Source organism: Equus caballus, chromosome 23, assembly GCF_041296265.1.
Source record: "Equus caballus isolate H_3958 breed thoroughbred chromosome 23, TB-T2T, whole genome shotgun sequence".
Classification (NCBI taxonomy): Eukaryota; Metazoa; Chordata; class Mammalia; order Perissodactyla; family Equidae; genus Equus; species Equus caballus.
In genome coordinates this window covers 16,580,742-16,593,390 of record NC_091706.1, presented here as the reverse complement: position 1 = coordinate 16,593,390, position 12,649 = coordinate 16,580,742, and positions in this window count along the sequence as shown.

Here is a 12,649-nt window from a genome sequence, read left to right as displayed (position 1 = left end):
CTCAGTAAATGCTGACAACATTAATTAAACAAACAAGTAAAACCAATGAAAACAGTATCTTCATCTGACAAAGAATGGTGATCGCACGATTTCCTTAACTCCACAGTTCACTCTAAGCAGCCAGGGTGTCAAGAGAATAACTCTATAACACAAGTCAAAGTTCTCTGGGGTCCCTTGTGACCAGAGAGATTTCAGTGTTTTACCCCAGGATATTTACATATTTAGCAATCTGACTCTACTCCCACCTTCCAAAGTAGACCAAAGGACACCGTTCTCTGGGTAAAGCTCTAGCGAAGGAAACTCTGGGGAAAATGAGAGGCCCCTCCCTACCTCACCATCTCTTTCCTCATGTCTGTTCCTATATGGGATTCTTTTCTGGGGAGCTAGGATATTTGAAGTGGAATGAGATAACTGGCCCAATTAACTTGCTAAAACTCTTTTCACTGTGCCTTAATTAAAGATCTGGTTGAAATACAAGTTTCTATTTTCAAATGCAAATTAGCCATAGAGTAGAGTAATTTATACTTTAGTATGAATTAGTTTCCATTCCATGCATTTTCTTCCTGAGTCTTTGGCCTGCTTACAATGACAGAATAGTAAGCAACTCCACTGTACTCAACTCTCCTTATCCTGTTTCCTATATAACATGTGAACAATTATTTAATTAGAGAGAGTTTAATGGTGAACAGAAAAAGCCCTTGTCAATGTAAATTTTTTCATGTTTACTGTTCTAGAATTAGATCACTAAACCACAAAATTCCTTTGCATTGTCCTCTTTTGATTAGGATTATTAGTCGCAGCAACAGAAATCAACTCTGGCTGATTTGAAGCAGAAATTGAATTTATTTTAAGAATATTGAGTAGTACACATAATCACCAAAGGAGGATGATAACCAGACTCACAAACAGTGCGGTCGGGAATAACGGTCCAAATCACCTGGAGGAACGGGTGAGGCGGCCATTGCCAATGCCTTCAAGTGCTACATGCTGCAGCCTGTACCACCAGCCGGCTGGTAGTGGGTATTGGAGACCAACATGATCCTCACTGCCATCACTTCCCTGGAAATTCAGTCTTGCTACTCTGCCACTTCCACCAAAATGGGTGTTTCTTGGGCTCCACTAGCTCTTATTTCAAAGTCTGGGGCACTTCTACTGGTAGACTTGGTCTTGTGCCTGCACACATTAGCAGCAGAGGAGGATGAGAAAGGTATTTTGGTGCCTGAAGTGGAAGGTAAATTCTGCTTCCAATGAAGACTCATAAAGTAAAAATAGTAACAGTTTCCTAGAAATTGTTAAAGATTTTATTCTCCAAAGTTTAGATTTCTGCCATGAAATATACCCATTTTAGTGAGCTTGTTGATTTATCTTGTTGAAAATCTGTGTGTATTTATACCCAAGTTAAAATTAATGTCACAGAAATTTGTACCTTCAAATAGCTTGCACTAGGCAAGGCAACTGTTATGAATTAGGACGGGAGGAGGAGGGAAAATATGACCCAATTTTTCTAATACCGAAGAAACAACAGCATGAGTTGATGAGTTGGAGACTTGAGACTCTTTAGGGAAAAAAACACACAAGTTAGATCCAGGGATGAATACACTTGCTTTTTCTTCATGTCAGTATTCACTGCCTAAACTATGTATCTACACTGTGGTTTTACTGTTGTGAAATTTCCCTTGGTGTTTTGTCTGTTTTACATTATGTTGTTTCAGCAACATCTGGAGGATACCAGAGTTAAGAAATTTCATGGATTATATGCTGTTAATGTCTGCTCAAACCAGATCTTAACATTTGGAATCAATAATCCAGAGGGCAGAGCACAGTGAATCAGAAGCTAAGAGATTTGGGTTCATTCCCAACCTCATCGTTGCACCCTAGTGTCACCATGTTGGGCTGACATAGAACATAAGCTCAAAATGGCTTTGGTAGAGAAAAGCAAGTTTTAATACCTTAATTACCTCTCTGGTCCTTCCCATGTTTCCTTAAATACCTCCATTTCAGAACAAGAAGAGCAGATCCAACAAGCCAAGAGTGCTACGTGAATACCAGGACGTTATTCCTTGCCTGGAGACAATCTTGGGGGATGCGATACGGAGTCATATCAACCATGACAGAATCTCAGAATTCGGGTAGACTTTCAAAGTCACTAAGACCAAGTGCTATGTAGGAATATCCTCCATAGCATCCTTGACAGGCATTTGCTCCAACTTCTACTTGAAATCTCCGTGGGGTCCAGTAATTACCAGGACCGAACAGCCTCCAAAGTCAGCCCACCATACTGTTGAATGATGCCTCTTGTTTGGAAGTTCTGTCTGCTTATAAAACTCTATTCCACCCAATGGCTCCACTTTTGCCATAGGGCCATAAGAACCCTCAAATGACAGACTTTCAAATATTTGAAGACGTCTGCCTGTCATCTTACCAAACACCAGGTTGTGTCAAGTGGTATCAAACATCAAGTTGTGTCATCAAGTTGTATACTTTAATGCATCTGGTAACTGCCCATTCTTATCCATTCTCACTTCCATTACATCCTTTCCCTGGAATTATTCCTGGTGTCCTGGGGTAACTTGCTACCTCCTGTCTTGCCTCCTCCAATCCATTCTTAACACATTAGACTGAATAATATTTCCAACATAGACATCTTCTTTAAAAAAAAAAAAAACTCGAATATCTTCTTACTGCTTTCAAGCTCAACTTTTAAACCCTCTTAGCCCCTTATTACCTATTCCTTGTTTCTTTCTCCAGGCTCATCACTCATCATTCCTTCTCTTTTACACAATATCTATCAAACTCTGAAATACTTTGAGTTCCTAAACTCATCTTGCTCTCCCATGTGGACCTTAATACAAGCCCTCTGCCTTTAATGCCCTCTTTCCTCATCAACTGGATCAGTGCTGCTCATCTTTTCAGACTCATCCCCCACCATTCCCCTCACAAAGCTGAATCAGGCACATCTCCCATGGCACTCTGCTCTTAATCCACACTGTAAATATTAATGCACTACATTAAAATCATCTATTCACTTGTCTGTCTCTACCACTAAAATGTAGCTCCATGAAGAAGGGCATTCTCCTGCCTTGCTCGCTGCTGTATCCCCAGAGTGCGGTTCACTCTCTGGTATATTGCAGAAGCACCATTATTCTCTGTTGAGTGATGAATCCAGCTCCTTCAATCCTATGACTTGGTCACTGGATCATCCTTGGCCCCAGATGTTTCCCCACTATTACCCTGTATGTCCTCAGGTTTATCAATGTTCCATCTAAAACTTGACTCCTGAACTCAGTCTTGATCCTGAGGTCAACAGAGGGAGTAAAAACCTAGGAAAGAAATCTAAAATCTTATATGACCTGTGTTTCAGGCCCAACTATCCCTCCTTTAGCTCTTCTTATTCTGAGGTCACTCTGGACTTGGTCAGAATCCCAGAACGTGGGCTCCTAGTAGGTTAGTTGCTCTGCCAAACACTCGTTGGAATTTTTGTTTCTCCTTATGGGAAATAACAATAAATTAGCCATACACTGTATAACATATGCATTAAGCAGAACTTAATAACTATTAATAAAATATTGATGCATTTGTTTATCTGGTAAAATATTTGAAAAGAGCCTGGACTATTTCCAGGTGGTGACTTCATCTTGGTATCCTGCTATATGAAAGTCATTGCTGAGTTGTGCTCTGTAGTACGTATTTTGTAAGTTATTTTCTTCACGTGTATGAACAACAATTTCATTATTGAGCGGCTGTCTCAGATAGTGGGCTCGAGGAAGCCTTTTCGTCTTGACAGCACTGAGGGAATTTATTCAATATATTTAAAGGTCGTTCCCCAAATCTTCCATTCTCAAGCTTTCAGTTTTAACATATTTCCTACATAATGCTCTGAAGCTTGTATACTATTTGATCACCCATTGCATTTTCCTCTTCTTAAAGTTTCAAATTATTTTTTTCATTATTCAATTTTTCTATCCATCTTCATCATCACCAACTATTAGGCTGGTGATTCAGCCTGATAGTCCATTTGATGTTTCCTCATTAGCATTTCCGGTATGGTTTCTTAGAGTTCCTGTACACGGTTCAACCCTTTTTTCACATCTTAAAACTTCTAACCCTCAAAAAAGATAAACAAATACCAAAAAAAGTATAAAATTCTGAGATTAAATAATAACATGCACAGAAATGTATGCAATTTTTGCAGTCATTGCATTTTTCATCATTTATAAATAAACAGTCACAGTAGTCACATGATCACTAGATACTTCCATATTAATTGGCAATATGACAGTTATGACCACATGAAATTTATGCCCAGCTGAACTGAAAACATTTACCTACGCAATTTAGAAGATGGAAGGACAGATGGAAGAATAGAGAACAAGAGAAAGAGAGAGAGAGAGTGGCTTTCCTTTTACTCACTTCATGGATTGAGACGAGCTTTAAGATGAAGGTCTTGTCCTGAGCGTGGAGTGATAAGGAGGGACTTGGAAGCAATCTGTCTGAAGTCTAGTACCAGCTAAACAATTAAACCAACTACATAGTCCTTGGCAAGTAACCTCATCTCTATGAGCCCAGTTTCCATATCTGTAAAAAGTTTTATGAGGTTCTTCCTACTTCTAAAAGCTTATGGTTCTATGATATCAAAAATCATTGTGCAAATAACAAATCACGTGTATGGTATATACTTTTTTTACCACTGAGGGAAAAGATGTGTAGAAGGGAAGGGGCTGGTTTGGGAGAGTATGTGGCAGAAACTGTAGACAGAGAATCTAAACAACTATAATTAATTGTCACAACCTGGTTTAGTCAGAGGCCAGAGGAGCAAGGCCTGTGAGCCAGAAACCCAGAAATGGCTGGATTCCCCAGGACAGAAGAATCATGATGACAGGAAGACACCATCTGGATAAAGTGGACTGGATGAAAACTGTCAACATTTATTGGGCAATTAACCATTGTTTTTTAAACATATAGAGAATAATTTTGAGGACTAAATGAGTTAATACTTGTAAAGCACTCGAACAGTACAAAGCACATAGTAAGTACTTAATAAATATTAGCTGTTACTATTGAGAGTTGTACATATTTTATAATAGGTAGATTTCTAGAAATATCATGATACTCAAATATTATCCACAAATGTCTTGATCTGTTGTTAAGGTTCAGGAAAGTTGGAATGTCCATTAATCCACAGCAATTTGGAAATTCCTTTTACTTCTTCAGCCTCTCCCAAAATCCCAAAGAGTGTCAAAAAGTGGAGAGTAGAGGTGAGATGGTTCTAAGAGACTTTTCTTACTTATCTCCAGAGCTAAGGGCTTGCTGTTTGTGGAGCAAGCCTATGGGAGTGACTGGGCACAAATGTTAAGAGGGAGTGTCCTGGGGGAGTCTTGAAGGGAACTGAAGTAGGCACGTTCTGTGATGTTCTGGAAAGTAACAAAAATCAGAGGGCTTCCAGACACAATCCATAGAAAGGATCTAGAGCCCAAAGTCCCATAAGAGGTCTATGGGTGTTCTGAGACTAAGGTGGTTGGGAATTCTCATTGTTCCTGCCCAGTTTGTCCTCCTGAGAGGGGTATCCTGTAGTGTCACCTGCCAACGTGATGAGTGCTTGGAAGGAATGTCAAGCAAGAAGGAACGGCCCTGCCAGGGCCTCTGGAATCCCAGGTGCGCCACATTCCAAGGGAACTGGATGGCTCATGGGAAGCATGAGCTGGGGGCCTTGGATTGAAGTAATACATGTCTTATTAAGTTAAATTACATTTCCAAATGTCCTAAGGAAGCCTGATCGGGGTTTTTTTTAATGATAAGGTGGATGTTCAATGAAGTAAATAATCCTCTTGTGTGATGAGGATAATTATCTGTTTTATCTATTGGTATGTCTGGACTTTCATATATTGTGTTTTTTTACAGTGGGATATAGCTCCACCGTAGGAGCTTTGTAAAATGTGCCTACAAAATTTCATGTGCACCTAGATGGAAGACTATCTGTGATCTTTCTCACAGGTGGCAATCTCAGTAACACAAGGAGCAAGGCCCTAGGCATCAGCTATTTACGTAAGTAGACAAAATAAGTCTATGTACGTATTTATCAGGACAGACCATCACCATAAACAACCTTAACAACCTCAACAGCTTAAGACAATTTTGAACATTTATTTGTTATTCATGACTCATTTTGAAATGAGGTTTTCTTCCAAGTGATGACTCGGATCCAGGCTGCTTCCCTCCTGTAGCAAAGAGTCCATGGGGAGGAGAATGAGTGCAGAGGATAAGCACCCAATATTAACACCTCAAATGGTGGTGACATGGGATGGTGATACAGGGGAATAGCATGTATCGCTTCTGTTCACACCGTTTGGGAGGGAATTAATCACGTGACCCCACCTAGACACAGGAGAGAGATGGGATACACATTCTCCGGCTGATCAGCCACTTGAAAGGAGCACAGGGACACTCTGCGATCAGCTACCCATCATTGTCACAGTTCTACATAAGTCAGGAATCTCATAGCACTCTGCTCCATGACAGGCATGTGGGAACTTGGACATCACTCAAAAACCTACAGAAATAGGCTGATAATATGAAAAACAGGTGGATTAGAGAATCACTCCTCATATATGTATAAACATTAGGCTCATTTTTGTTTTTTATGATTGCATATATTTTCTTGGCTTTGAACATCTAACCCAGCTAGAGAAGATAATTTGATCTATTCTAATCCAGTGAACTTAACTGAGCCTAGTAGTTTTTTCACCAATTATTAAAATCTCAGTCCGTGATCACAATTCCAAGCTTTCTAGCTCCCGGTCTCCCATCACAATCCCCTACTTCAACTTTCTTTTATATGAGCAGGGTGCATCTTTCCCTGGGAGAGAGGGCAAGGAAATGGTGGGACATCTGCTTGCACGGCAACCATGAGGCAGGAACAGAATGGTATAAGAAAGAAACCTTCAGAGATCAAAAGAGAGTTTTTGTAATTAAAAACATGAAAGCAGAGGAGAAAAATATCAATGGAAAGCTTTGGAGATAAAATTGAGAAAATCTTTCAGATCCAAAGTAAAAAGACAAGAATAGAAAATAAGAATAAAAAGTTAACAAAATTGGAAGACCATCAGTTCAGAACCTGAACCATCTGAATAATGAGAAACCCAGAAATACAGAATAAAGAAAGTGGAGGGAGGAAATACTCAATGAAATAATTTAAGGAAATTACCAATATCTGAAAAACATATTTTTCCACATTGAGAGAGCCCCTTAATGCTCAGCACAATGGATGCAAACAGACCCACACTAAGGTACATCATTGTGAAATTACAAAACGCTGGGATCAATGAGAAGATCCTAAGAGTTCCAGAGAGGAACTAGAAGTTCACTTACAAAGTATTAGTAATTAAAATTGCTTTTGATTTCAAGAGCAACACTAGAAGTTCACAGACAATGGAAGAATATCTTCAAAATTCTGAAAAAAAATATTTTCTATCTTAGTATTCTGTACTTAGCCAAACAATCCATTACATGAGAAGATAGAATAAAAACATTTTCAGACATGCAATGTCTCAAAAAATTTACCTCCTACAAACTCTTTCTCAGGGAACCATTAAAGGCTGTGTACCACCTAAAGAACAAACCAGTAAAGAAGACTTCAAGAACACGGGTGATCGAAGAAACAGCACACTCAGATGCAAACACACACCCGTACACAGAGCTGAGGGAATCCTTAGGATGATAATTAAGGAGGATCCCAGGATGACCAATATGCACCACCCACGAAAGGAAACAAGAATATGTTGGAACGGGTTCAGAAAACTGTGGCCAAGGACAATATAGGACTTCAGACTCAGAGCTGCCCTTCCCACAGAACAAAGAAAGGAATAGGGAGAGTCAACGGAACCAGCACTTTTACTAATGATGCCCAGAGTGATGATGCTGTAAGGCTGAAATGCAATGATGAGCCAATAAAGTACATGTATGTATATTATAACAATATACATTATATAATATATATACGTATGTCTATATATAATGTCTCTGAAATGATACACAAGAAATAGGTTAGAACTTGTTTCCGGAGAAGTGAATTTGGTGCTAGGAATAAGAGGCGTCAGGAGGACTTAATTTGCCTCATACGCAGTTTTGTTCCTTTTGAAGAGTTACTATGTGTGCATGTTACCTGTTCATAAGAGTTACGACATAAAACACAGTCTCTTAAATATTATAAATTTATGTACCTTTGATCTAACAATTATATTTCTCTGAAACTACCCAATAGTTACACCTTTGCATGTGCAAAATCATGTAAAAGGGGATTCAAAATTATGTAAAAAGATACTCATTACAGCATTGGTTGTAAAAGCAAAAGACTAGAAATGACCTAAATATCCATCAAAAGAAGTCTGGTGAAATATGTTATGTACTGCCACACAATGAAATGCTGGATAGCCTATAAACAACAACAAAGAAATTCATTAAGTCCTGATGAGAAATGATCTCTAAGATACATGGCTAAACAGAGAAGGCAAGGCAGTAATAAGTATATATCATGTGCTACCATTTGCACATAAAAGGAAGGAAAATAGAATATATATTTGCACTTTTTATGTGTGCATAAAATAGCTCTGCGGAGAGAAAACACCAAAAAACAAAAAAGATACCATTGGTTGCTCCTTTATTTTCTTCATAGCATTGTCATTATGTGAAATTACCTCCCAGATTGACTTGTTTATGTGTTTATTTTCTGTTTCCACCACTAGAATGTAGGTACCACTGAAGCAGGACCCAGTCTGATGCATTCACATCTGTATCCCCTACATATAGACTAGTGTCTGGTACATAACAGGTGCTCAATAAAGGGTGGGTGAATGTTGTTTGAAAGGAAACAAGCCTTTTCTCTGACCATGATGTGATCCTTTAGGGGGATGATACAACTGTGATCACAAAACTTCAAAGGATATTCTGACTTCCAGTGGGAAAAAAAGCCAAACATGAAGTCCTAACAAACTTCTAATGGAATAACAAAGAATGTAAAGTGTCAGCCTTCACCTACTGGTAATTGTTACAGCATATTCTGTTTCTGAACGTTCCACAAACAAGCAATTAAGGTAATCTGCATCACAGGAGGTAGTTTGAAGAAGTCAAAGCCACAACATGTTTCAAACAGCTGGGGAACAGCAGAAAATACCAGAGGGGAAAAAAAGAAAAAAATCCTGTGAGTTGGAGTTTTCGTAGAATTTAGAAATTAACGTCAGGAGCAATCATTTATGAGGCACCAAGTTAGATCCTCGGGTTGCTACAGTTGTTCATAGGATGGAACAGAGGTTTCTAGATGTTACCTTGGCAATGAATGGAGCATTTGCTCCTGGACATTTGTTAGTTTGTAGGTCACCAAGATTCAAATTCACAGATCATCATAGAGGGGAAAAACTTTCAACGTGTTTACAAATTGTCCTATTCTTAAATATATATTTAAAATAAAAAATATTCTCACCAAATTCTTCACAATGGAATGTAAAATCTTTCCGATTTTTCAAACTCTTTTGATTGTAGGTTTTATGCACCCACAGACACACCCACTCACGCATTCCCAGACTTCCTGCTTGCCTCTAGCTCATACCTAACCTTAGTTCTGGCTTGGCCCCTTTTATTTCCTTATTTGGGGGTCCTGTGACCATTCACTGTGCAGATTTAATGTGCTTCACAAAGTGTCGTCTGATCTTTATGACCTTCATTAATCCAAATGTATTGGTTTCTGAACATCACCTTTGCCCATTCTGCTCCCCTCAAGAAAGGAGGTAGTGACTTGAAACTGACAGGGTCTGGTGATTTCCAGCAGGCACCGTTCCCCATTTTAGCATTGACTTTTAATTTCTTATTAGCTCAAGTGTAGCAAACGCTGTCAGTGTCTGGCCTGTGTTCCCCAGCCATTTCCCTCTACGATCTGAGTCTCTTCAGAGCCGAGATCTGTGGCTGACTTGGGGATCTTCTGTTCTGATTGTGGGAGCCCCATGAGCTGAGCCAGGGCAGACCCAGGATAGTCAGTGCTCCAGGAAGCAGCCCCCACCCAGGGCCACTTCCTCACATTCTTGTTGAGATGACTGTGAGGTGTGCTTTCCTGACTCCCGAAGCTTCCGGGGACTAGAGCTCAAGCACGCTCTTATTTGGTTGCCCTCCCTTCTCTGTCTCCTCACTCCCCTTCTGGTATCTCTTGGGATCCACTTTCAAATAAACAACCTGCAATTCAGTCCTTGTCTCTGTGTCTACTTTTGAGAGAACCCAGTTAAGACAATAAGCTAGAATGCAAATGAAATACGAAAAAGAATCTTTTCAAATGAATAAAAATAAGCTTCTTTTACAATGTCCCCAGTGACATTTGCAATATCTAGGATTGTGTTTTATAACATTATATTTGTGTAAGACTGGTCTTTGAAATTGAACAGCACCTTTCTGAAATTGAGTGATAATATCCTCTTAAAGAGGAACTTTTACCCCTTCATAACAGAACTTCAAATGGCATTAAATATTGTAGTTTGTCTGGGATAGGATATTGACATTATTTAAAGGAAGCAAGCACACGAGTTTGAGTGACTCTGAGTAAGGTAGAATGGAGCTGGGAGCCGCGGGTTTACACTTAACATGCAGAATTCCTTTTAGCATCTTCAGGGCATGCCCAGGACACTTTGCCAAGTACTGAGTATAATTAAGTAAAAGTTGTAATCCTTGCCATAATAGATTTTATAGTCCAGGAAATAGACATATAATACTTATCTTAGAATAAATTTAAAATAGCCACTTACTCTCCCAAAGTAATACTTTCAGCTAAAATAATAATCAAGATTGTATATTTAGTGGCTTTACTGCTATTGCTTCACAAAAAGGAATGGAGAGTTTGTAAAAGTGTGCCCTGGTGCTGTGGCCTGAACGTTTACGTCCCCCCAAAATTCATGTGTTGAAATCCTAATGTTCAATGTGATGGTATTAGGAGATGGGGCCTTTGGGAGGTGCTTAGATTGTAAGAGTGGAACCCAATGAATGGGATTAGTGCCCATAAAAATGACCCCACAGAGCTCCCTGGTCCCTTCTGCCGTGTGAGAACACACCCAGAAGTCTCCAACCCTGAAGAGGGCCCTCCCCTGACCACACTGACACCCTGATCTCAGCTTCCAGCCTCCAGAGCTGTGAGAAATACATTTCTGTTGTTTAGAAGTCACCCAGTCTGTGGTATTTTTTTTATAGCAGTCTGAGTGGACTAAGACACTTGGTTTATAATCATTATAAACCTATTTTCAAACTATTTTCAGAAGGTGGCAACAATGACAAGAAAAGTCATATTAGTACTGGCCTTTGTTATAGCATTTCATAATTTAGCAAGTACTTTCTCTCAGATCAGTGTGTTACACAAATACAAGATGTCTCCCGTGGAATTTATTCATTGTCACCCAGCAGACTGTTCTTACAACCCAACTGGAATACAGTGTCATGGCCATGCCAGTGGCCAGCCTAGGAAATAACTTCTTGCAACTCTAACGGAAATGGCTTATCAAATGTGTGAGTGATAAGAAACTTGATGGGACAGCAAAGACATAGAAAGAGAAAACAAAACCCCAAAATATCTTTTTTGGCTATCACAATATTTCTATTTTGGTCATTCCTAATTGAACGACTAGCATTGACAATGTAAAAAAAAATGAACAATTTAAATTTTTTCTCACTATTCCCTTCTAAACTTGCTCCACTGACCCATTCTTTACTGTCTCTGGATGAAATCACGGACCTGTCCTATAGCGTTTCAGGTTGCTCCTAGTAAGTAACCAAATAGTCGCTTCTCTAAGGCATGAAAATGTTTAGGCCAGCTTAATAATCACACAACTCCCAGTTCAGTCCAGGGTAATTTTCAAAACTTTGAACTCATCCAACGAAAGCCTTTCCCTACCCCCAACCAACTCTGGTCTGATTTGGGTTTAGAAGTCTGGAATGAGGGGATGAGTGGGTCAGCTTCTTCACTATTTCCTAGTTCCACTCTCACTCAGTAGCTATGATCCCTCCGGTTTCTAGTCCCTCTGGGGATGGCGCAAGTGGAATGAAAAGAGGAATGGAGGCTGAGGAGTTCTGTCTTGACTGGTACCTGGTCATCATCATTGGCACTCTCTGAGCATGCCGGAAGTCTAAGCTACCTCTCTTTTGTGGGCTGCTTTTGTGGCTTCCTAAGAGATCCTCTCCTGGGGACTTCCACCTGCAAGTCCCTTGACTGGGAAATGGTTTTGTCACAGCTGACCAGTTAAGACTCCTCCCCTATCCCCAGGGAATTATGCTGTCAGCTCTTCTGTCCACCCTCCAGGACTTTCCTTGGACAAGGTAGTTGCTGAGACAAGACAACCCCGACCAGTTCCCTTTTGCAGGGCCCACACCCAGGCTATGGAAAGCGTGGACCTTTGCCCTTGCTCAGTGGGTGAGCAGCCGTCTCCAGGCAGAGCCCTGTTGCCCTCCTGCTCTTAGACTTTTCCTGGCAAGAGTCCAACACCAGTCCTTAGGTTCCCAAACTCCACAGGGTGCCTTAAAGCTCCTCTCACATAATTTGAACTGAAACAGATAAAGCCACTCGCCTCCCCGTGGGGGCAGGAAGTCAGTGCCCAAGAACTGCAACAGCCCTCCCCCAATTTGCTCTCTC